Source organism: Gigantopelta aegis, chromosome 2 (genome assembly GCF_016097555.1).
Source record: "Gigantopelta aegis isolate Gae_Host chromosome 2, Gae_host_genome, whole genome shotgun sequence".
NCBI classification, from domain to species: domain Eukaryota; kingdom Metazoa; phylum Mollusca; class Gastropoda; order Neomphalida; family Peltospiridae; genus Gigantopelta; species Gigantopelta aegis.
Window position 1 is genome coordinate 18,484,232 of NC_054700.1, and position 27,773 is coordinate 18,512,004.

Genomic DNA, 27,773 nt, shown 5'->3' on the forward strand with positions numbered 1-27,773 from the left:
GGCGTACCCGTTAACACGTTTGTAACATCCTCTCCCAGCAGACGACACAGGTAGGCGCTACATTTTGTTTCTTGAAAATAGTTTTGTTAAAAAATAATATTACAATACAACCCCCTTAAATTTTACTGCATATCAAGCAGGGGGAAGTACATATAAAAGATCCCTTGCTTCATTAGGAAAAATGTAACGGGTTTCCTACGAGTCAGAATTACCAAATGTTTGACATCCAGCAGCCGATGATTAATTAATCAATGTGCTCCAGTGGTGTCGTTAAACAAAACAAACTTGTAGTTAATCAAGCAGTGACACACGCTTACAACTTCTTAAAGGGACATTCCTGAGTTTGCTGCATTGTAAGATGTTTCCGACTAATACAACATTTCTACGAATAAACTTAAATACTAAATGTATTTTTTTGTTCAGAATATCAGTGTCTGTATATTCAATGTGTTTATGGTCTTAAAGGGACATTCCTGAGTTTGCAGCAATGTTTATGATGTTATCGACTAACAGAGACTTTTTAACGATTATAATTACATATCAAATATATTTTTCAGCATAATATATTAATGGCTGTATATTAAACGTGTTTCTGATCGTTCTAATATTTGTACTAGGTTAAATTTCATTTTATTTCCTAAAATGTTTTTTTTTGTACGTACGAAATTATTTGAAGACAAAATCCAGTTTGGGCGTCTTACAAATATTAACACGACCAGAAACACATTGAATATACAGACACTGATATTCTAAACAAGACAATATGTTCAATATGTAAGTTTAATCGTAGAAATATTTTATTAGTAGGAAACATCTCACAATGCAGCAAACTCAGGAATGTCCCTTTAAGAAGCCCAAACTGTATTTTGTCTTCAAATAATTTCGTACGTACGAAAAAAAACATATTTTAGGAAATAAAATGAAATTTAATCTAGTACAAATATTAGAACGATCAGAAACATGTTTAATATACAGCCACTAATATTTTATGCAGAAAATATATTTCATATGTAATCACAATCGTTAAAAGGTCACTGTTAGTCGATAACATCTTAAAAATTGCAGAAAACAGAGGAATGTTCCTTTAAGATTCAAGCACGTTCAGGTACGTCTGTGTTAGGCAAATCATCGGGAAGATTTTTCTACGAGAAGCTTTATTATGTTTAATATGAAGTGGTACATCGACGGATCACATTTTTTCTTTTTATTTAAACTAAAAATTTTTTTATCAAATAATTATTTTAAAAACAAATTTAAAACGTTTGTTTTCTATAACGACACCACCAGAGCACATTGATTTATTAATCATCGGCTATTGCATATCAAACATATACATGTAATCTTAGAGAGAAAACCCGCTACATCTGTCCATTAGTAGCTAAGGATCTTTTATATGCAGCATCCCACATACAGGATAGTACATACCACGGCCTTTGGTATACTAGTTGTGGTGCACTGGCTGGAGCGAGAACTAGTCCAGTGAGCCCACCGACGGGGATCGATCCTAGACCGACGGCGCACCAAGCTTTACCACTGGACCATATTCCGTCCCATTTTTCTAACAGAACAGAACAGAATTTATTTACACTCTGGCCGTTCAGCAACGGCATAGGAGGGATACATAATATAAAGGAACATATATATATATATATATATATATATATATATATATATTTATATACATGAAGAATTTGGGATTTACATTATAAATGTATATATGTACACACATTCACTTCACAATATATACACGACAAGATGGTGGTTGACAATATATGCAGTAAATAAGTTATTTTCCAGTATAAACAGTACAATCCTTAAATACTGTTAGTTTGGGTGCATTGGGAGCGTTTAAAGATATTAGTGATAACATTTATTAATTTTGATAAATTCTTTAATACACTGATTCGTTTACTGTTCATGAGTTGTTTGAATTTGAAAGTATTTGGTCGTGTATAATAATATGGATGTAGAAACAGGACCCTGGAATCATGAAAATATTTACAGACGGAAATATAATGGTATTCGTCACCAATGTCTATTTCATCACATAGGTTACATAGCCTGTCTTTCTTAGGTATGTTATTCCAGCGTCCAGTTTCAATAGGCAAATAGTGATTAGATAATCTGAATTTCAAAATAATTGTCCACATCTTTTCAGGGATAATAGTAAAATATTTTTCTAGACCGAGGTGTTCTTTGTAATATCTGTATGTAGTGCCTTTCGATGAGAGTTCTATTTCGTTACTCCAGGTTTGTAAATATTGGTCATATTGTCTATTTTTTATTTGTTGAGAGAGGACCTTAACTGATACAAAAGATTGGGAAAGCCAGACATCGCTCATTCCTAAATTATTCAGGATATTTTTTACTGTAGTGATCCAGTTATAATTGGTATTATTGCTAAGATGGTCTAATAACATTGCTCTATATAATAAGAAAGATAGTTTAGATTGTTTCCCCGATACAATTCGTGTCCAATAACAGACCATTCGTCTGTATATAGTTAGCTCGATAGGCATTCTCCCTAGCTCTCCATATAACATAAATAGTGGTGTCGATTTTTTTACTGGTAAAATATGTCTGAAATTTTTTATTTGGACAGCGTTTTCATGTCCCCAAATTTCGCACCCATGTAATAAAACTGGGAGGATCATCGCGTCGAACATTTTAAGTTTACAGTCGATTGACAGAAAATGTTCTTTGGCTTTTGCAAGTACAAAATACATTGCTTTGGTAGCTTGTTGTTTAAGTCTGTTTAACGTATGCTGTAGGTCAGATGCAGTTGTTGCTAAGAGGGCTGTATCATCAGCATATAGCAGACAGATAAGTTGAAGACCAACGTCAGTTGGGTTTTCGGGATTATCTGGGATAGGGGAAAGCCCTTCACATCCATGATTGAATAAGTAGTCTTCTAAATCATTTCAATATAAAGAAAATAAAACAGGTGATAAATTTTCGCCTTGCCGGATACCGTTGTTGCATTGAAATAGCCCGGAGTGTTGGTTGTTTCCATATATAAGTGATTTAAGGCCTTGGTACATCTGGTGTATGATTCTAAAGAATTTGCCGTTTATATTATTATATAGTAACTTTTGCCATAGATTAGTTCGTGAAACCATGTCGAAAGCTTTCTGAAAAATAACAAACGCGCAGTACAACTTCTTTTTTCTCGTTTTTCAAGATATCTATCAAATTATGTAAGGTGAATATGTGGTCTGTTGTGGAGTAGCCTTTACGAAAAGCAGCCTGGACTTCACTCATGATATTATTTTCTTCAATAAATATATTTAAACGGTTATTGAGTATAGATGTAAATAACTTAGAACAACAGCAAAGCAATGTGATCGGTCGGTAGTTTTCAGGCGATAGGCGGTTTCCTTTATTTTTAAAAAATTGGTATGATGATACCATTGAGCCATTCCTCCGGCAAAACACTGTGCTCGATGAGTATGTTAAAAATTTTAACGTAAACTGGCAAGAGAATTGTTGCGGTTGATTTAATGTACTCGTTAACGACTTTGTCAATACCAGCAGCTTTATCATTTTAAAGTTGTTTTATGCCTTTTAAAATTTCGTCTTCGCTGAATTGTCCATTAATAATACTGTCATTGTTTACTTCATTTAGTGCTTCGTCCATATTAAATTCGGGTGTATTATCCTCATTCGGTTCGCCCTTGTTTAAATTACTGAAGACATTGAAGAATTCATTTACTGGGGGAACGTTTATGTCCGATTTGCGTGGTCCCTTTAATATTTTATAGAATCCCTTGGAATCGTCTAGTCGTAATGTTCTCATTTTCCTTTCAGTTTTAAATCTGTGTTGTGAGTATGCGTTAGAAATACATTTCTTATAGGACTTACTGGCATTAATTAACCTCTGTTTATTTTCTATTGTTTTGTGTTTTGAGTATAATGTTTTTGATTCATGATACTGCCTTCGCAAATATTAACATCTTACCCCAAACCAGGGTCGTTTATTAGCAGTGGACTTTTTATCACGGTTGTTAGCGCGAGCACGCACCTGACCAAATGTTGAGACTGCCGAGTCTAAAAATAGATTTTTCAGCGTGTCGGCTGCTTGGTTAACACGTGCTTGTATATCAACAGATTCATCATCCAGTACTAAGAGGATTGTTTGAACTAAGTTATTATCGATATTATTAATATATTCCTCTCGTTTACTTGGAATCCACTTACGAATGTTACTGGGCGCGACTTCATCACTTATATTCTTCCTAATATCAACATGCGTGTTTGAGTAAGTATTGCATTTATATGTAAGTGCTAATGCACAATGAAAAAAAGAGTAAAGTTTGTTTTATTTAACGACGCCACTAGAGCACATTGATTTTTAATCTTATCATCGGCTATTGGACGTCAAACATATGGTCATTCTGACACTGTTTTTAGAGGAAACCCGCTGTCGCCACAAAGGCTACTCTTCTTTACGACAGGCAGCAAGGGATCTTTTATTTGCGCTTCCCACAGGCAGGATAGCACAAACCATGGCCTTTGTTGAACCAGTTATGGATCACTGGTCGGTGCAAGTGGTTTACACCTACCCATTGAGCCTTGCGGAGCACTCACGCAAGGTTTGGAGTCGGTATCTGGATTAAAAATCCCATGCCTCGACTAATGCACAATGAATATCTGAGAAAAGTGGGTCAAAATCACAGATATCGAAATCAGTTACATTTTCAAAAACATGGTAGGTACCGATTGCGTAATCGATCAGGCTCGAGTCTTTGCTGGTTACTTGTCCCTATGTTTTTATCATTTCCACATCTACCGTTTGTTATGGCTTACACAGCTGTACAAGTTTTGCCCCATGTCCAACCCTTCCCTTGTCCTGGCTTGCCCTATCTCTAGGAATATCGATATTATCCATTTGAGGATCTTTTAGAGAAATTTTCCATATCAATATTATCAATAAAGATATCATCATCAAGAGTAATATAATCAGGATAACATTTGGTTCTGGCATTGAAATCACCCAATAACAGCAAGGGTTTTCCTGATTCTACATTTTGAGAGATTTCATTTTCTATAATGTCAAAAGTGTCTTCTTTAAAATATGGTGATCCAGTAGGTGGGATATATACAACACCTACTGTTAAGCAATTACCATCACCTTTCTGAGTTTGGATGTCTGTGATACTAAACCAAGATATATATTGAGAGGATATTTGTTCGGTGACTTTGACAATATTAGCTAATTCATTTTTTACACCAATAACAATGCCGCCGGATGACCTTATACCTTTTCTATTATTGAAATAAGTTGTGTATCCTGGAATAAGTTTTAGCATACTGTCAGAGTCATCAGTTTTACTTTCAGTGAAACATAAAATGTCATATTTTGAAATAAAGGGTAAGAAGTCAGGTATAATTAGTTTACTTTTTAACCCACAAACATTCAAACTTAGAATTTTTAACTTGACACAATCAGTGTTAATATCAGGGTATTCTGTCCCATCAGTAACTTGTGTATTTTCAACAGAATGTTCTGTCTTCTTGTTCTGAATACTATCTTGGGGCTGATTTTCTGTGTGAAGTAAATTTCTGCAGTGAGTATTACTATTAGTATGGGGTTGCTTTACAATGAAAGGTAAATTATTTTGGTAAGTGATACTACTAGATTGGTTAGATATGATAGTTTGCTCTGCATAACCAAGATTCTGGTGAGTAGCTGTATTTACAAGATTTTGTGAGTTACTCACAGTTGAAAGAGATGCTTTAAAATATTATGTTTATTACGCAGTACGTCGACGGAATATTTTTGTCTCTCCACAAATTACATTTTCTTCTTTTTATTTAACCTATTATTTTGTTTTATTAAATAATTATTACCTCCCCCCCAAAAAAAAACAACTAAAAAAACAACAAAAAAAACCCAACACCAAAAACCCCCCCCCCAAAAAAACAACCCCCAAAACAACAACAACAAACAACAACAACTAGTCCGGATATATTACGCTAGCAGCATATTTTAAACTACGGTTAATTGATCAAGACACACAAGCTAGATAGTCAAATGTTTTGTGAGTGAAATTCCTTTTCAAAATCCATTTGAAATTGAATTTCATTCATCTAGCATTAAGGTACTTGGTCATCTAACAATAATATCTGTCTAAAATGTAAAGTCTAAACTTACTTTTCAAAATCAATTTGAAATCAAATTTCATTCAACTAGTATTAAATATTTTGTAATGGTAGTTTGCTATATTTGTTTGTCTAAAACTTGGTTTCTTGCTTCAGATAGTCATTTCAAATGTATTTTTTGAGTGGATTGGAGCCGCTACCGGGCTACGAACCCAGTACCTACAGCCTTATGTCTGATGGCTTAATCACTGCACCTCAGAGGCTAGTGTCTGAGTGGTAAAGCGCGATCGATCGAGAATCGATCCCCGTCGGTGAGTCCATTGGGCTGTTTTCATTTCAGCCAGTGATGTAACAAAGGCCGTGTATGTAGTAACCTATCTGTGGAATGTTACTTAAGAAAGATCCCTTACAGTTGACGCAATTTGTGCACTGCAGAGTCTTATAACTATTACGCTTGGCAGTAAGAAAAGACTCTATTGTGCTTTCATTGACTTTAGTAAAGTATTTTATACAGTTGAGCATAAGGCATTGTGGCTAAAAAAATATAAATTAGGATTAAATAGTAAGCTGGTAAATGTTGTAAAATCAATGTATGCTAAGATAAAATCATGTGTGAAATATCAGAGAAATATATCTGAATCCTTCTGGTACAAATCCGGTCTAATTCAGAGAGAAGCTTTTTCGCCATTCTTGTTTTCTTTATTTGTTAACGATCTAGAAATGGAACTGTTAAATTCCACAGACCGACTATAACAGTTAAATATGCTTCATCTCTGTCTACTGATGTATGCCGATGATACAGTGTATTGTTTTCCGAAAGTGCGCCTGAATTGCAAAATATGTTAGACACTTTGTATATATACACAAATAAGTGGAATTTAAAAGTAAATAATTTATTAATAAAAGTAAAATCGTAGTATTCAGAAAAGGTGGAAATGTGAAACCTGAAGAACGGTGGACATACCACGAAACCAATTTATAAATTGTTGACAGTTTTAACTATCTTGGAGTCCGTCTTCATTATAATGGAAAATTTAATACCGCTCAGAAGGTAATATGCAACCAAGGTTGAAAAGCTATGGCTGCTCTATTTGGTAAAACGAGTAACTATTTCTTAAATGCAGAAACATTACTATCACTGTTTGATACATATGTTAGTAGTATTTTAAATTATGGCTGTGAAGTTTGGGGTTTTAACAAAGCAAATAGTCACGAGATCCTACATTTACAATTCTGTAAACGTATGTTAGACGTGAAAATTAGCACTACTAATATGATGGTCTATTTTGAATTAGGTAGATCACCTTTGTACATACGTATTGTTAAATATTAGATAAATTGGTTGAATACAGATAACTGTATTTTGAAAGAGTGTTATACCACCCCATATGACAAGTGCATAAGAAAACCACGTTCTGTTAACTGGGTTAGTCAAATACGAGACCTGTGTAACGCCGCATATAGCGCGCCGCATATAACACAACTGTAAGCGTTATGCGGATATGCGGCAGCGTTCGCCGCATAAAGGGTACGTTAGCTATATGCGGCAGACATGTGCCTTGATCCCGCATAAAGCTCACTTTATATATATATATATATATATATATATATATATACACACACACACACACACACACACACACACACACACATACATACATACATACATACATATATCTGTTTATATTTTAATCATATTTCATTTAATGTTATTGATAATATTGAAAGAAAGCAAACCCGATGACTGAATCTCCGAAACAGGATAATGACTAATAGACATAGGACATCCGAGACGTTTTTGTAATTATTGACTGCTGTTGTTGTTTCTGCTGTTGCTGCTGCTCCCTCTCCCCCTACTACTACTTCTGCTGTTACTGGTGCCGCTGTCACTACTACGGCCTACTACAGGGTTGAAAATTAGCATTCGACCGGCGGCCTGTGGCGACCTTTCCTGGCTAAGAGCGACTAAGAATTTGACAAAGGTAGTTTGTTGGGCGACCATCGATTTTAGGATCTGGAGAGTATGATGCTAGTTGAAAAAGAAACACACTTATACTGAATCGAATGTGACAAATCAGTCTACAGGTCTGGCAGCAGAAGACATGAACATGTTATATATTTTGACAGTGCCAAAATAATAAAGATAAAATTCATATAAAAAACATATTACTTTATTAAGTCTTAAACTCATACCATCTCAAATAACATTTTATCGGGGGAAAATGTTCAGTGTAAATTAAAACAAAAATTCGTTACAAATTACCATCAAACTGCATAGGTTAACTCTTTTTTCTGATACATGTTTTAAGGCAATTGATGGAACATCCAAGATAACCTGAATAACAAAACCGTAATACATGGTCAAGGCCGTATCTCTGCACAGAGCAGAGTGGAATAGTGGCAAACTAGTGGATGATTCCTTGGATCTCTATCTAGTGCCTCGTCTGTTGGAGAACAGCCACCCCCGAGGGAATCATTTACTGGGAAATTCACCCCTCTTGCATCGCCACAAAGTTTATTCCATCCCTCTTGCATCCCACAAAGAGGACTGCCACTCCCAGACTGATTTACTAAAGAACGCGCAGTTCTACCTTTAGTCTCTTTGTACTACATTATCTTTTACTTCAGAAACAACGCAAGTCACAGCATACCTTAGATGTTCTAGCATTTTGTTTTCACCACCGGTATTAAACATGAGATTTAATACATATAATTTAATGGTATTTTGTAAAGTAATGTTTTTACTTAAACTGGATTTCTTTTTCAATTTTTTTATTATTTGAGTTGGTATGGGTTTAAAATTTAATGACATGGTTTTATATGAATTTTAACTTTATTCATTATGAAGTTAAACGCCAATTCATCGGTTTTCTTTTGACGTAAACGGACTATACGGTGAGCACATGGTTATTATTTTTAAAGAAAGTCTAGTTTTGATTTTGGCTCTTCAGTTACATTTCAATGTGATAATTGGAGAGCTATCTGAATTTGAGAAGGGCCAATAAGAGTTTTCTTCGACTGGCCCTGCTGGCGACCATGGTTTTCATGTTAATTTTTAACCCTGCTACTACAGCTGCTGCTGCTGCCGCCGCTACTACTATTGCTGCTACTACAACTACAACAACAACAACAACTACTACTACTACTACCACTGTTGATGATACTGCAGTAGTAGTAGTAGTAGTAGTAGCAGTAGCAAAAGTAGTAGTAGAAGTAGTAGTAGTAAAAGAAGTAGTAGTAACAGCAGTGCTCAGCAGCAGCAGTAGTAGTAGCGATTGAAGTGCCAGATGCAACAGAAGTAGTAGGAGCAGCAGCACCAACTGCAGCAATAACAAACACGTGATCAGTAACAGCAGCAGTTAAAGTAGCAGTAGTGGTAACTAAAACGGTAGCAGCAGCGGTAGTAGCAACAGCAACGCTGGTAGTAGTAGTACTGGATCTGGTGTGATTTCTTCAGTATTGATAAACACTTGTTTAATGATCTTTCGTTACACAAACTAATTGGAAACAGGACATATTGGCGTCTGGAATGTGTTTGTTTTTTGTTTCCAGTAACCATACCTACCCTATATTTCTTTACCCATACCCTATTTTTTACCCATACCCTACACGTATTTAGGAAATGAATGACCAAACGTGTTTTCATCCATAAATATTTTATAATGATTGCAGCTGGGCCTAGGATCCTCAAACTTGATATGAAGGTTGGCCATGACCGGTAGAGGAATCCTATCGATTTTGAGGTCGCTAGGTCAAAGTCACAGTGACCGTGGGCAGTTAAACGAGTTCCGATCAATATCTTAAGAACGGTTGGACCTAGGATTCTCAAACTTGACATAAGGGTTAGCCATGACCAGTAAATGACCCCTGTCAAGTTTGATTTCGCTAGGTCAAAGGTCAAGGTCACAGTGACTTTGATAAGTTAAGCGCTTTCTGATCAATAACTTATATGTAAGAACGGTATAATCAAGAATCTTCATTTACTCTTTATGCGGTATGACCATGCCTTTTCGCCGCATACAGCTATATCTTGGTGTGTGCTATATGCGTATGCATAACGCTCACAGTTGTGCTATATGCGGCGCGCGCTATATGCGGCGTTACAGACCTGGCTCCGTATTCATAAACGTACTTATGTCAATGTATGATACCTAAATACATACCTAAAGTACATAAATAAGTATCATACATAGACTTAAGTACGCTTATGAATACGGAGCCTGGAGCCTAATTCACAAAGGTCTCTTAGACTCTGCTAGCCAACAAAGCATCCTCTTTGCAAGTCTTTTAGCATTGCACTGCGATATCGCAATGTTGCGAGAGTTTAGCAGAGCCTAAGAGACCTTTGTGAATAAAGTCCCTGCTTCTCACTAATGGTTTTGGTCACATATGGTATAATCAAAACGTAGAAAATTGCAATACATTTATATTACTATTCAAACAAAGAATGACTGATCAGTTTATCCAATCTATGTATGCTGTATTCAACAATTCTCCAAAATGTCTGTTATAAAAATTCGTTGTTAATAAGTATTGCTTACAACCTTACCTTCAGAAACCTATTGCCATGAAATACAAACATATTTTGAGTAGATATAGATTATGTTCCCATAATCTCTTTATAGAAACGGGCAGATACCATAATATTGACAGGAATAATATAATTTGTAGTCTGTGCAATATGAATGTAGTAGAAGACAAATATCACTTTGTTCTAGTATGCCCTTTCTACAGTAACATAAGAGATACATATAATACATTTCTTTTTTATTATAATAAACCATCAACATTTAAATTAACGCAACTGCTGTCCAGCGACAATTCAAAGCAGGTAATTAAATTGTATAAGTATTTGAACACTGCTACCACGCATAAAACAGACACCATTGATTCATGACATATGTTATTATATTGTATATTATTGCTATGCATGTATTACCCATTTACTATTGACTTTTATCGATTGTAACCCGATACTACATACCATTCCCCGCAATGTGCACATTATATTATTTTATATATAAATATGTATGTATGGCTACAAAATGTTTTTTTTTTTTTTTTGCAAAAATAAAATGTGTAAATATGATGCTTATCGAAAATAGTAGTCCATGAAGTAGAGGCAGCGGGATTCCTCTTTCACCGTCTGTTTTGTCCTTAACTATATGTCCGATGCCATATAACCGCAAACTGTTTTTGTTGAGTTCGTGGGGCGGGACGTAGCCCAGTGGTACAGCGCTCGCCTGATGCGCGTTCGATCTAGAATCGATTCCCGAGTACTCTGACTGTAAGAAGACCGGCCTCGGTGGCGTCGTGGTAGGCCATCGGTCTACAGGCTGGTAGGTACTGGGTTCGGATCCCAGTCGAGGCATGGGATTTTTAATCCAGATACCGACTCCAAACCCTGAGTGTTTATTTAACGACGCACTCAACACATTTTATTTACCGTTATATGGAGTCAGACATATGGTTAAGGACCACACAGATTTTGAGAGGAAACCCGTTGTCGCCACTACATGGGCTACTCTTTTCGATTAGCAGTAAGGGATCTTTTATTTGCGCTTCCCACAGGCAGGATAGCACAAACCATGGCCTTTGTTGAACCAGTTATGGATCACTGGTCGGTGCAAGTGGTTTACACCTACCCATTGAGCCTTGCGGAGCACACACTCAGGGTTTGGAGTCTGTATCTGGATTAAAAATCCCATGCCTCGACTGGGATCCGAACCCAGTACCTACCAGCCTGTAGACCGATGACCTAACCACGACGCCACCAAGGCCGGTCTCTTATAGTCAAAGTACTCGGGATAGTACCAGTTAAGTGTAGACATGCCCTTTTCGAAAAACAAGATTTGTAGACAATATATCTGCATCTCGTGAACTGGATGTCACGATCAATCTTATTAAGTGTAGACTTGACTGTTTTTTTCAAAAGATTTTGTAGACAATATCATATCTGCATCTTGTAAACTGGATGTGTCCATTAATCCTGTTAAATGCAGACGTGCCCTTTTCGACAAGCAATATTTGTAGACAACATCATGTCTGCATCTTGTGAACTGGATGTGACCATTAATCTTGTTAAATATAGACGTGCCCTTAACGACAAGCAATATTTGTAGACATAATCATGTCTGCATCTTGTGAATTGGATGTGACCATCAGTCTTGCTCTCCTTAATTATGTTTGTATTTGCAGTGATCGAATACATTTTTTTTATCAAAATCCAACAATCGCAAAGTGTTGTTTTTTAAAATTCAAATAACATTAACAAGAGCAGTTTTGTCGGAAGAATACCCAGCTACCATTTCCTTATAATTATTATTTCAGAATCGCCATGAAAACTATAATTATTGTAATGGGAATTCTACAAATCTTTTATCCTCTCATTTCTTCGGCCATCTTCACCAACAACCAGTGGCAATCGAAGCGGGGCGAGGGTACCGGACATAACCCCATGCATTCAGCTTCAAAACGATCCTGCGGGTGCTGTGCAATCTCCAGAGGGTCCAGCGAGCTCTGCTGTGATTTGTGTTACGCGGATTCGAAACGGTCTGCAGCTCCGCTAACCGTGGATGCATACAGCGGTGATATTTCAGTGAGCAAGCGTCTGACGGCTAGTTGTCTGTGTTGCAATATGTCGGGAAGAAAATCGTGCTGCTCAGAGTGTCGACATTTCTTAAATCAATAACAATACATTGGTTATTAGTGGCTAAGAAAACAGCAATAGCGATATTGCAAAGGCGTAGCGCTCATTAGCTCGGTATTTTTGTTGCAGGAAAGTATATATTCTTTTGCTCAAAATCTCGACGTTTTTTTTTTTTTTTTTCAATAACCAGACATTACTTACAGAGCCCAGAAAACAGCAATGCAGATATTCCAGACATTGCTTATTAGTGCATCAGAAAACAGCAACAAAACGCTTTTGTTGCGAAACGCCAGGAAGAATATATATCAAAATGTCGACAGTTCTGTCAATAACCAGTGCTTATAGTACATCAGAAACAGCAATGGCGGTATTGCAGTGGCGTAACGCTTATTAGCTGCCTGCTTTTGTTATACAGTATGGGATAGAATATCCTGTCGCTTAAAATGTCGACAGTTCTTTTAATAGTCTGACATTGCATGTTTACAGTGCATCAGAGAACAGCAATGGAGATATTTCAGTGGCGTAACGATTAATAGCTGGATAGTTTTGTTGCGAACTATCAGGAAGAATATCATGTTCAGAATGTCGACAGTTCTTTTAATAACCAGACTGCTTACAGGGCATCAGAAAACAGCAATGGAAATAATGCAGTAGCGTAACGCTTAATAGCTGGATACAAAATATCCGGAAGAATATCAAAATATCGACAGTTCTTTGAATGTCTGACATTGCATGCTTACAGTGCATCAGAGAACACCTATAGGGATATCAATGGCGTAACGCTTATCGGGTGATAGCTTTTGTTGCGAAATATCAAGAAGAAATGATATCAACATGTCGACAGTTCGTTCAATAACCAGACATTGCTGCTTAAAGAACATTATAAAACAGCAATGGAAATATTGCAGAGGCATAGCGCTGATTAACTTGACGCTTTTGTTGTGAAACATAAAGAAGAATATATATCCTGTTGCTCAAACTGTCAACATTTTTTTTAATATCCAGACATTGCTTGTAGTACATCGGAAAAAAGCAATGGGATATTGCAGGGGTGTAACTCTTAATGGCTGGCTGCTTTTATTGCAAAGCATCAGGAAGAATATCATGTTGCACAAAATGTCGACAGTTCTTTTTACAACCAAACATTGCTTGTAGTACATCAGAAAACAGCAATGGAGATATTGCAGGGGTGTAACTCTTAATGGCTGGCTGCTTTTATTGCAAAGCATCAGGAAGAATATCATGTTGCACAAAATGTCGACAGTTCTTTTTACAACCAGACATTGCTTGTAGTACATCAGAAAACAGCAATGGGATATTGCAGGGGTGTAACTCTTAATGGCTGGCTGCTTTTATTGCAAAGCATCAGGAAGAATATCATGTTGCACAAAATGTCGACAGTTCTTTTTACAACCAGACATTGCTTGTAGTACATCAGAAAACAGCAATGGAGATATAACAGTGGCGTAACTTTTAACAACTAGCTGTTTTTGTTGCGCACTATCGGGAAGAATATCATGTTCTTCAGAATGTCGACAGTTCTTTTAATAACTAGACATTGCTTTTAATAAATCAGGAAACACCAGTGAGAATATATATATCATGTTGCAAAAATGGGGATTTTGCAGTCACCTAACGTTCATTAGTTGGCTGATTTTGTTGCTTTTATACTATACTATACTATAAATCTGATATATATATATATATATATATATATATATATATATATATATATATATATATAAACAATTTTAAGAAATAATATCCTTTTCCATGTTTCAATTATTCATCTTCAGAAAGGAACTGCTAAATAACTGATATATATATATATATATACACACACACACACACACCACTGTTAATTTTTTTTAACCCCCCCCCCCCCCTACCACGACTCAATTTACGAGGGATATTAAAACGAGCACCGTCCGTCAGTGCATCCGTCCGTCTGGGAATGTTTCCGAATGAATAAATGAATGAATGAATGAAAAGAATGTTTCCGAAGCACAAGTATATTTATTAATTTAGTGGTCTGATAGTGCCTTTTTGTTCTTTTGCCATGTGCGAGTTTTAATTTTTTATATTTGTTTTGTTACCGGGACACGACCCCAAAACCGTATTTTGATAACTTCATCAAAACATTGTGCACATATTAATCTAATGATCTGGTAGTGCGTTTTTTGCTATGAGGCAGTTTTCATTTCCGATATTTGTTTTATTGCCATGGAAACAAATAGCCAAAATGACAAAATTCACCGTTTGCGGAGCACAACTCAAAAACTCATTTTTTTTTTGATATTTTTTTTTCTGTTTCCATGAAACAAATTACTAGAATCACCAAATTCACCGTTTCCGGGGCACAAGTCTAAAACCGTTCAAGATAACTTCCTGAAATTTTTTACACACATTAATGTTACGGTCTAGTAGTAACTTTTGCTAAGAAGGATTTTTTATTGTCGGTATTTTTTTCTGTTACCATGGAAACAAATGGTCAGAATGTCCAAATTCACTGTTTCTGAAGCGCAATTTCAAAACCGTTCAAGATAACTTCGTGGAGCTTTGTACACATATCAGTCTAGGGGTCTAATAACGACTTTTGTCAGTTATATATTGTGTTGTACTGATGAGCGTCCATCTCGAAGTCAATAAAATAATACAATAAAATTATTCTTTTTTTTCGAATAATTGTGACTATAAACACTTCGCAAAAAGGTATTGGAGCAAATGTGTATGTCTGTGTGTCTGAGAACGTATCACATATAGTAAATAACATACTACTTAACATTGCGGACATATACAATAAAACAAAGGACATATAAGTTGGACAAGGCGTGAGAACCTGCAACATCTTGCAAGATTTAGCTGCAAGCTTGATCTTTTGGACAACTGTTGTAGCATGTTCCCACTTATAACCAATCAGACACTTTAGATATGCCATGTGACCATATTTTTACATCACATGATATCAAAAATGGCAGTATCAACACAAAGAGGAGAAAGCGTGGTCTCACCACTAACTCATGTAAATGATTAACCTTTATGAGCAAACCCTTTGAGTACATGAATACAAGAACGAAAAGAACAGTAGATATAGTTAGGAAAGGAGAGACTCGTGGGGTGATAATGATCAGCGTTATTTTTTTTTACAAAAGTGTTTTCGTTTGTCAGGTTTTTTTTTTTTAAAAAATGTATTTTCAAACATGCTAAATGCCCTCTATAAGGCTCTATTTTCAATTAGTCCTGATTGCTATGGTGAAATGTAAAAACGTTGCCCCTCACAACATACAGTGCATCCTAGGCTACACATCGTGTATTCGTGTTAAGTGGTTGGGAACACTGATAAATTAGCCCATTTAAAGGGACATTCCTGAGTTTGCTGCAATGTTTAAGATATTATCGACTAATAGAGACTTTTTAATGATTGTAATTACATATCAAATATATTTTTCTGCATAAAATACTAGTGTCTGTATGTTAAACGTGTTTCTGATCGTTCTAATATTTGTACTAGGTTAAATTTCATTTTATTTCCTAAAATATATTTATTTCGTACGTACCAAATTATTTAAAAACAAAATCCAGTTTGGGCTTCTTACAAATATTAAGACGACCAGAAACACATTGAATATACAGACACTGATATTCTAAACAAGAAAATATATTTAATTAGTAAGTTTAATCGTAGAAATATTTTATTAGTCAGAAACATCTTACAATGCAGCAAACTCGGGAATGTCCCTTTAAATAAACTGCTATGCTTAAATCTACCAAAGTTATAATGCTTTTCTTATTTCAAAAACAAAAGTAAATAAGAAGCTTTACATGATCATATTTTTCCTCCAATTTAATTTTTGTCCCCGTGTAGACGGAAAGTTATACAAACGTGAACAAGTGGGGATGTTCAGCAATGTTTTTGGACAAATGTATGATCGTGTAGACAGAGCTTAACGTGAACGTCATGGCAACGCCATACAAATTGCATGCGTGTGACGTCATTAGAGATTGAGTCTGGACTCTAAAAGTTTTATAAACCACTGTATTTGAAACGTGCATAGGGTACCTGTAAAACTAAGTACTACAATTTTCAGGGGAAACTAAGGTGTTTTAACTAAATACATGCCGTTATATCGGTAATGAGCACTGGAAGGTTACCAAAGATAAAAGTTTGTTTTGTTTAGTGACATCACTAGATCACATTGGTTAAATAACCATCAACTATTGGATGTCCAACATTTAATAACAGTCTTCAACAAACCCCCCCCCCCAACCCCCCCCCATAACCGCTACATTGTTCCATTAGCTGCAAGGCACGTTTATATGCACTTTACCCCCCACAGGACAGCACATACCATGACATTTGATAAACTAGTTGTGTGGCTCTGTTTAGCTTCCACTTTCTTTAGTTAATAGTTGGTGAGAGGTGTTGCATTAAATTTGTTATTATTATTATTATTATTATAATATATATATATATATACATGTGTATATATATATACACACACACACACACACACACACACACACACACACATATATATATATATAATTATATATATTTATAATTATATATATATATATATATATATATATATATATATATATATATATATATATATATATACTCTTCAAAAGAAGAAACGCAAAACCACATTGTCGTAACATTTGGAGAATTGATTTAATTATTGAATGGTGAGTCTGATAATTACCAAATGTTGCAGGATTGTTCACAATTCACTCTAGTCCATTGTGAGTAAGTCATAGGACACACCACCAAGGTCAAGGTCATCTGGAGTCAATACCGGGTGTGGCCTCCGCATGTGTTGATAACTGCCTGGCACCGCCTGCCCATTGAAGCAACCAGAGTACGGATGACGTCCCGGGGGATGGTGGCCCACTCGGCCTGCAAGGCTGCTGCCAGCTCGGGCAGGGTCTGGGGCTGTGGTTGTCGCTGTCGGAGGCGTCGGTCCAACTCGTCCCATAGATGCTCAATTGGGTTCAAATCCGGTGATATCGATGGCCAAGGAAGGACATTAATGTTGTTGTTCTGTAGGAAAGCCGTTGTGAGACGTGCTGTGTGAGGCCTGGCGTTGTCATGTTGGAAAACTGCGTTGGCGTTGGCCATAACTGGAACGATGTGTGGCCGGAGGATCTGGTCAATGTAGCCCTGTGCATTCAGGTTGCCCTGCACGTGGACCAGGTCAGTTCTGCCAGTGTGTGAGATGGCTGCCCACACCATGACACTACCCCGCCGAATCTGTCCACTTCCTGCACGCAGTTTGCCGCATAACGTTAACCACGACGCCTATACACGCGACATCTTCCATCATGACGTCGGAGCAGAAATCGGGACTCGTCACTGAACCACACCTGTCTCCATCGCAGTTGAGGCCATTGTCGATGAATCTGGCACCACTGCAGTCGGAGTCGACGGTGTTGTGGTGTTAAGATGACACCTCGAACTGGACGTCTGGCACGAATTCCTACCTCATGTAGGCGGTTCCATACGGTCTGGTCGGATATCCTGCGCAAACCTGGTATTGCTGCGGCTGTGGAGGTGGCAGTAGTCAATCGTTCCCGAAGGTGGCGTATCCGGATGTAGCGGTCCTGCCCGGGGGTAGTGACCCGTGGTCGACCGGATCTAGGGAGGTCACGTGTTGATCCATGTTGCTGGTAACGGTCCCACAGTCTGGAGATGGTGCTTGGGGACACATGGAATGCCCTGGCAACGGCCGTTCTGGATTCGCCTGCGTCTAGTCGGCCGATGGCATTGTTTCTCTGCGGTTCACTGAGACGTGGCATGTCCTGGATTGTCAACTGTCGGCCAGATACAGAGGCCAGGCAAGCGAACACCCTGCACTTTTATACTGTCGGTGTTCATGTTGCACGTGCAGACAACGCACGTGCAGTGGTGACATGGTTTGCACGTGGCTGCGTTTTTGCGAATATTCACATTTTGGAACTTTATTGTACAGTAGCTGCGTTTTATCGAATGTAACCGTGGCAATGTGTTTGGGACATCCAATGACCTTATATTCACAAAGCATGAACCGGTAGGAAACATAAAATCGGAGTTATAACCCATTTGTACCCTTTTGCGTTTCTTTTTTTGAAGAGTATATATATATATATGTGTGTGTGTGTGTGTGTGTACATACATACATACATACATACACACATACACATACACACACACACACACATGCATACATATATACATAGTCATAGTTTGACTGATGTATATTTAGCCACATACATTAACATTGTCTCCTTTAAAGAAACATTCCTGAGTTTGCTGCATTGTAAGATGTTTCCGACTAATAAAATATTTCTACGATTAAACTTACATATTAAATATATTTTCTTGTTCAGAATATCAGTGTCTGTATATTCAAAGTGTTTCTGGTCGTCTTAATATTTGTAAGAAGCCCAAACTGGATTTTGTCTTCAAATAATTTTGTACGTACGAAAAAAATAAAAATTTGGAAATAAAATAAAATTTAACCTACTGTAAATATTAGAAAGATCAGAAACACGTTTAATATACAGCCACTAATATTTTATGCAGAAAAATATATCCGGTATGTAATTACAATCGTTAAAAAGTTTCTGTTAGTTGATAACATCTTAAACATTGCAGCAAACTCAGGAATGTCCCTTTAAGATTTTATTTGGAACAGTCCACTTTATACGTATACACACACACACACACATATAATATGCACACACGCACGCATGTACCGACGTAATATTTGACTAGGTCAGTTTGTAAGCTGGTGTAAAACATGTAATATACAAATGAAAATCGGCTGTAATGGTTTTATGTATGTCCATTTGTGTAGGTAAAAAACAACAAACTATATCATGTTTATTTAATGGCCACTAGATTCCCCGGAGCGATAATGGAGCGCTTACGCAGAGTAACAACGATATAACACGATTAGACAGTTACCCCGCTAAGAGAATATTTATATGTACGCGGTTTTCAGAAATTGGTTTACTGGATTCTGACCTCGGGGAAGTAGTGCACTTTTGTAAAGTGTCTCCATCTCGTAACATTAAAAAACAACACAACAGCAAAAAAAACACACAAAAAAACAATAACAAAACAGCTACAACAAACAACCAAAGTCAGACCAAAGTTCCAGAAGTCATGCGGCGATGCGGCTTTTTTTTTTTTTTTTTTTTTTTTTTTTTTTTTAAAGCATGGATTGTACAGAAAAGGTTGGTGGGTATATTTGATACCGAAATAAAGGGCATATTTAAATTGATATCAGAATACACGTCCTAGTTCAGTTTGGCTTCAAATGCGGTTTTACGTATTAATAGCAAGAAAACTCCGTCAAAAATCGACGTAATACCACGGGAAATTAAAAAAAAAATGGAGATATTACAGCACGAGGGTCAAAATTGACGCGTGCACTGACCAGAGACCAGACATTTATTTTGTTTGGCCTAAAAATAAACAAATAAAATCCCAAAATACAAATACAACTATAATTCTAACAAACTCGTCTGTTCCCAACCCCGATTTTTTTTTTTTTTAATCTTCAACTTCCTTGATTAACGATTGCAATATAGCGTGTCACTACTGTAATAAACTTATTTTCATGTATCATTGTTCATTGGCAGACACATTTTTTTCCTTCTGTTTCCGTTTCTGCAGTATGTATTCGTCGAGTGTCTTGGACAAAGGTAAAATATTAACAACGTACATTAAAGGGACATTCCTGAGTTTGCTGCGATGTTTAAGATGTTATCGACTAACAGAGACTTTTTAACGATTGTAATTACATATCAAATATATTTTTCTGCATAAAATATTAATGGCTGTATATTAAACGTGTTTCTGATCGTTTTAATATTTGTATTAGGTTAAATTTCATTTTATTTCCTAAAATTATTTTTTTCGTACGTACGAAATTATTTGAAGACAAAATCCAGTTTGGGCTTCTTACAAATATTAAGACGACCAAAAATACATTGAATGTACAGACATTGATATTCTAAACAAGAAAATATATTTAATGCGTAAGTTTAACCGTAGAAATATTTTATTAGTCAGAAACATCTTACAGTGCGGAACACTCAGGCATGTCCCTTTAAAAACATTCAAGGAAATACATAAGCTCACAAAAATCCTTAATTAGTTCATTCTCAAAATCAGTTTACGTTCACAGAAAACAACAAGGGCGACGGTGTTTCACCTTGCATCAATCCAACATTACAATCAATGAAGTCTGAAAACTGAGATTGGTCATTAAGGCACCTGCAGCGCTTGAGAGACGGTGCGGTGTAGACCCAGGCCCACCCCTGGATCCACTCCTTCTCTCATAATTCGTATGCCCAAGATTTGTTTCACACTAGCGAACAATACACTGATTACAGGTATCTCACACAATGATGCATTAAAATCCTTCCAATAAGACACGAATTCTGGGCAATTAAAGAAATATTTTCTTATTTTAGGGGCATTATTTTACTTGTTTAATTAATAAAGTTGTTTTTCAAGGAAATAGTCATACTTATTATTTTTACAGTAACTGAAAATTGTTTGTCCAATTTGTAAAAATATTAAGATCACGGGAGACCAATTTGTTGAAAGGGGCGGACATTTTGCAAGTGTCGTCTGCCCAATATACTATATTCATCACGAGTTGTCCTCTTTAATGCGACCCCTGCCATCTTTAACAGCAGACGACCCTCCATGGGACTTCATTATTTTCAAAGTAATGGATTACTTTATCAAATGTCCCTTTATGAGAATACTTAATTACGTTGGAGCAGATTTATTGGAGTGGGATAGTCTGCAATGAGGATAAGTATAAATGAGAATGATGTGTCAGTAACGCAGTTTGTAACATTCCCATCCATTAGACGACACAGGTAGGTGCTACATTTTACTCGAAAGTAGTTTAGTAGAAAATATGATTATTATATAGTGCATCTTGTTTTCTGTAAATTTCATACAAGTAATTCATTTTAATTCTTTCTTGGGTTTTTTTACATTGAATTTGATTTTTTGACTTTGCCTTTTTTTTATTAACTCAGTAGGCTACGAAAATAGAATATTGTCATACAGAGCACATGATTTATTCATCAGCAAACGCCAAAAGATGTCGATGGTGAAATGTTTTCAGATTTCCCATCTGTTATAAGGAAGGAAGGAAGGAAATGTTTTATTTAACGACGCACTCAACACATTTTATTTACGGTTATATGGCGTCGGACATATGGTAAAGGACCACACAGATATTGAGAGAGGAAACCCGCTGTTGCCACTTCATGGGCTACTCTTTTCAATTAGCAGTAAGGGATCTTTTATATGCACCATCCCACAGACAGGATGGTACATATCACGGCCTTTTTTTTTTTTTTTTTTTTTTTTTTTTTTACACCATTTGTGGAGCACTGGCTGGAACGAGAAATAGCCAAATGGGTCCACCGACGGGGATCGATCCTACACCAACCGCGCATCAAGCGAACGCTTTACCACTGGGCTACGTCCTGCCCCATCTGTTATAGTGATTTTGTTTCGAATTCAAATATATATATCAGTTCACAAATAATTTTTGCTTGCAAACAATTGTCAATATCTTCTTCTCTATTGAAATGTGTCAAGATGTTTTTAACTTACACCAACTAAACTACTGCTTATTGTGACACTTGGTCTAGAAAGTGAGTTTAAAGTTTGTTTTTCGACACCATATGCACATATGCCTACATAATTATTTTGTAAAAGTCGCTCTGGATGGAAGCCGATATCAGGATACGAACCCAGTACTTACCAACCTTAAATCCGATGGCTTAACTACTACACTTTCGAGGCAAAGCAAGTACTTAGCCTACTACGGTTTTTGACATACCAGTTCTTGTCGCACAAAGATTTTTAACTGGCATGGGTGGTTTTTATTTTATTTTATTTTATTTTATTTGTTTATTATTATTTATTTATTTCCCTCCAATCTGAATTGACTTTCAAAATCATTGTTAAGTCATATTACATTCCACTAGGTTTAAATCCTTTATCCACAAAATAACCAAGTTCCTTTATTATGAGGGATATTTAAGACATCAAACCACTCTTACCACATACCACCTTTGTATATTATGTTTAACAAACGTGATTAATTATATTACACAACTTATTATTTCGTCTATAAAGTCATTTTAATTTTATGCGTTCTGGCTATGGACATGCATTATCCGAGTGAACACGTATGTACAACAAAAATGCTTTATTATTATTACAAGGTCAGAATCGTCTTTATTACTAAAATAAGATTACGTGGGTATTGAATAAAACAAAACAAAAAACCGTTTGTTTTGTTTAACGACTCCACTAGAGCAATGAACACTGTAGCGAGTTTCCTCTCTAAGACTATATGTCAAAATTACCAAATGTTTGACATCCAATAGCCGATTAATGTGCTCTAGTGGTGTCGTTAAACAAAACAAACTTTAACTGTTTAACTTTAAAAACTGTACCATGAAAAGGTTAAAGCCATAATGCATACTATTTTAAAAATATTTCATATAGATTGATAACCTATTGAATTAAACGAAAAGCTATTTGAATTAATATATAGTTGTAGGTTTATTTTGTTGTTTTTTGGGTGGTTGGGTGTTGTGTTTATTTTGCTTTACTATCTAAAACAATATTGTTAAATAAAACATGTCCTTCCTCCCTCCCTCTCCCCCCCCCCCCCCCCCCCTCTCTCTCTCTCTCTCTCTCTCTCTCTCTCTCTCTCTCTCCTCTCTCTCTCTCTCTCTCTCTCTCTCTCTCTCTCTCTCTCTCTCTCTCTCTCTCTCTGGCTCAGGAGCGAGATGTGTCTGTCTCTCAACATATTATGTTAGACACATGTCCTGGGGTGAAGTATTCTTAAACAAAGATTTCTCTTTATTTTCTGTCCAATATTTTTTGACATCCAATATTGTCGATGGTCTTTCCATTCATTAGTAGCAGTATAATAAATAATTAAAAAAAAGATCGCAAAATTAAGCGAACAATTATAGCCTTCAGTATAACACACACACGCACAAATACACACACATACACGCGCGCACACACACATACACACGCACGCACACACAGACACACACACAGACACACGTATATATAAACATTGTATGGTTTTACTAAGTAGGGATAAATGCTGACCCCCCCCCCCCCCCCCCCCCCCGCGCACAAAAAACAAACAAACAAACCTAACGAGATTTGTATTTATGAGCTGAGAGTGATCATCCATCTTCTTTTTATTTTATCTTTCTCTTCTTCTTTTTTTCGTTTTTTTTCGTTCTGCATTTATTCGACCGGACTGACTAAAAAGATTACCAAAATCGTGTGTTATTCTAACGGGTCAAACGCCACACTCAGCTGCCATGTGTGTGTTTATAGTTCATGTGTTCTCTAACACTGATCTGATTACATGTTGGAATATGGCTAGAGCATACTTGGTGTTGAAAAGGGCCGATTTTCACGTCCAAAAGATCGCCAAATAAACTGTAGGCTACTAAGTTTTAAATACCGGTACACACACTTTCATAAATCCGACGTCACATAGATAACTTTTGTTTGATAATTTTAAAGTTTTCTCATGACATTAAACTTATGTCTTGATACAAAGTACAAACGCTAGAAGAAAACATCCCCTGACCTTGTTTTAATAAGGGAAATCGGATTTCTAAATGTAGCATATCTATTAGTTGAAACTTGTAAATTGTTTAATGTCATGAGTTAATTAAAAACAATTAAATTGATGATTTGTGGCGTCAGATTTATGACCATTATAATATTTAGTGCTGATCTCAGACTATTAACTGTTACGGCGGAGTTGGCTAACATGACAGTTTGGTTGTAACTTCGACCAATCTCAACGTACGACGGGTACTCTCAGATTATGGCAATGGTCCATAATTCAAAAACTAAAATTGCCGAGAGGGATGACATGGATTTCACTCCATCATAGTTCAGTTAAGGTGATGCGATAGCTAGATTTGGTTTCCAACAATTAATGTAATTTTTATTTATTATCCATTTTTAGAGAAATAAGGTCCTTAAATCCGTGACAGTATGCCTTTAACAGCTAAACGGTTGTAGAAGTTCAAACTAGAAACTGGACAGTCATAGAAATCGAGAGATCGGCGAGCTGGCCAACTCCGTCGTAACAGTTAATAGGCTTAGACTAGCATTAGTCACAGTATGTTTGTTAGCTCGAGTTACCTCTAGTCCTCCACTTATTGATATTGATATGTATAACCAGTACCAATGCTTCACGAAGAAACACGCTTTGCTTTAGGTCACCACAAGAAAATACAGCGCAGGTTCGTTTCTCATAGGGGCGTCGGGTTTCTTCGTGTAGCGTTGGTACTGGTTAACAGCCTGCAAGTTTAATGGCATGACTGGACTCGAGACTAATAAAACTAAAGCTCTGTGGCATCAGATGTAGGGGAATATGTGTATTTTAGACACAGTAGCTTGTGCCCATTTGGTTGTCGACGATTGCCAAATCAGTTTCCTCTAGTGTGTATACTACCAAATCAAATCATGTGGCTAAAACTCCTACCTGCAGCGTATCAATCGACATAAACGCCACGGATATAAATACTACCAACCCTCACCCTTAAAGTGAATCAGAAAAAGATGGGGGTCAAGCTGCTCATTTCTGAGATAAAGGGTAACGTCTATGACTAACCTAGTTCCGCACAAAATTCGAGTACTTTTTTTACAGGTGCCCAATATATGTTTCAAGCACAAGGCTACTTGACACAGTGGTACTAGATGAAATAAAATTGCATACATTTTTTTGGCCCAGATGAAACTATTTTTTTTTTACAACCAACACACTCACATTTATCACCAATCACAGAACTTCTCTATCAAAAGTTGGGTGCACCTCGAACTTTGACCCAGCCAGCAGTTATTTGGTTTAGTACTACCTCTAGCCTTCCCCTACATATCAATATCACTAATGGGAGGGCTGGAGGTGACTCGAGCTATATGTTTGTCTGTCGAAATTGTCCATTTTCAACAGTACGAACACTCTACCCTATCCTGACATTTAAACAGGGTATATAGGTCTATACGACACGCGATCTAACTTGTTTTAAATTATTATTTCAGAATCGCCATGAAAACTGTAATTCTTTTAGTGGGAATTCTACAGGTCCTTTATCCTCTCGCTTCAACGGCCATATTCCCGGAAGATCTCACCTACAGTCAGTGGCAGTTGGAGAAGCGGAACGGCGATACCGGAAGTGACCACCTACCTTCAGTTTCAAAACGATCATGTGGGTGTTGCGTGCAAACCAGAGGCGCCAATGCGTTCTGCTGTACTTTATGTTTCATGGATTCGAAACGGTCTGGACCTCCACAAACCGACGATACATATGACAGTGCTTCAGAAAAGAGCAATGGCGATATTGAAGTCGGGAAGCGCTTGACCGCCAGCTGTTTTTGTTGCAACACTTCCGGAAGAAAGTCCTGCTGCTCAAAATGTCGACAGTTCTTTTAATAACCAGACGCTTGCTTACGTTTACGTGAACTTTAAAAGATGGTGTGGCAAATGAAATAAATGGGTTCTTATGATAATTATAAAGAGTTCAGCTCAAATCAGTTGGAATTGTGTCCTATGTCTGTCTGTCTGCTTCAATGACTGTCCCACAGGCTGTAACCGTCCAGTTTTATTGAACTGTTTAAATTGATTTATAATGCATCTCCTGCGGCATCGTTTTCAGACAAACGCTGTGTACTTCGGACTTGTAACTCTGTTAATCCAATGCATTGCTTACTCTTATACAAAAAAATATATATTGAAATGCTGTTAGCATCATGTACAATCAGTCAATCACCATGCTTATTCAAACACTTATAGTTAATACTCGTTATCGCAGTGTAGAACAATCAATATGCGGAAGAATGGGTCCTTGTACAAATTTCTAACTATTTTAACTGGAAAAAAAACCCCACACTAAATGTTTTTCTCCATCTGGAAATGCCAAAAATCTACTAGTATTTTATTTTCCTTAAAAATATATAAAATTAAATTTCAAGTTTTGTTTGTTTTAGAATTTTAGTAAAACTAAAATTATATTTCATCTTCAAAACTATATGAACAATATAGGGATATGCATTGCAAGGCTGGTGTGATGGTTAGACCTCAAGTTTTGGTTTTAAAAATGTAATTACAGATTGTTATATTCCACGGTGATTATATCCTTTCTTCATTTGTACATTTGGCTATGGACTCCACCATGATCCAGCCCTTAGGCACATCAAACGTAAATAATTTCGATCCTTCTGCATATACAATGTAGAGCACACTTATTCGTGTACACATTAGCAACATATTAGTTAACCAGACAAAGACGCCAGCTTGTGTTTCATTTGCATTTATTGTCACGTAACATGTAACACGGAAATAAAGGTTTGGTTAAAACCGGTCTAGAGTTCTATTTCTATGATATATGGGCATTGCTTCTCGTGTTTTGGTCTCAGTGGCAAATTCAGATACGTCTTAAGAGGATGGTAGAAAACTCTAGCCAAACAAGAACTGGAGTGACATACATACTGTTGTCTCTTATGATTACAATTCATTTTTGTACGGCGCAATTCCTGAGGGATGTTACCATCGGGAAATTGTTTCCACTATACCATTCGCATTGACGACTCTTTAGTGTGTGTGTGTGGGGGGGGGGGGGGGGGGTAGCCCAGTGGTAAAGCGTTCGCTTGATGCGCGGTCAGTTTGGGATCGATCCCGGTCGGTGGGCCGATTGGGCTATTTGTCTTTCCAGCCAGTGCACCACGACTGGTATATCAAAGGCCGTGGTATGTGCTATCCTGTCTGTGGGAAAGTGCATATAAAAGATCCCTTGCTGCATCAGAAAAAAATGTCGCGGATTTCCTCTGATGACTATATGTCAAAATTACTAAGTGTTTGACATCCATTAGCCAATGGTTAGTAAATAAATGTGCTCTAGTGGTGTCGTAAACAAACCAAACGTCTTCTTTTGTAGTGGTTACACT

At 36.7% G+C, this 27,773-nt stretch overlaps 1 long non-coding RNA gene across 1 annotated transcript; it reads left to right on the forward strand.

Moving 5' to 3' along the window:
* On the forward strand, positions 1-27,186 carry LOC121377227. The gene is made up of 2 exons (XR_005958594.1): positions 1-50; positions 25,872-27,186. It is a non-coding gene; the product is annotated as an uncharacterized LOC121377227 (long non-coding RNA).
* Positions 27,187-27,773: the final 587 nt, after the last annotated feature.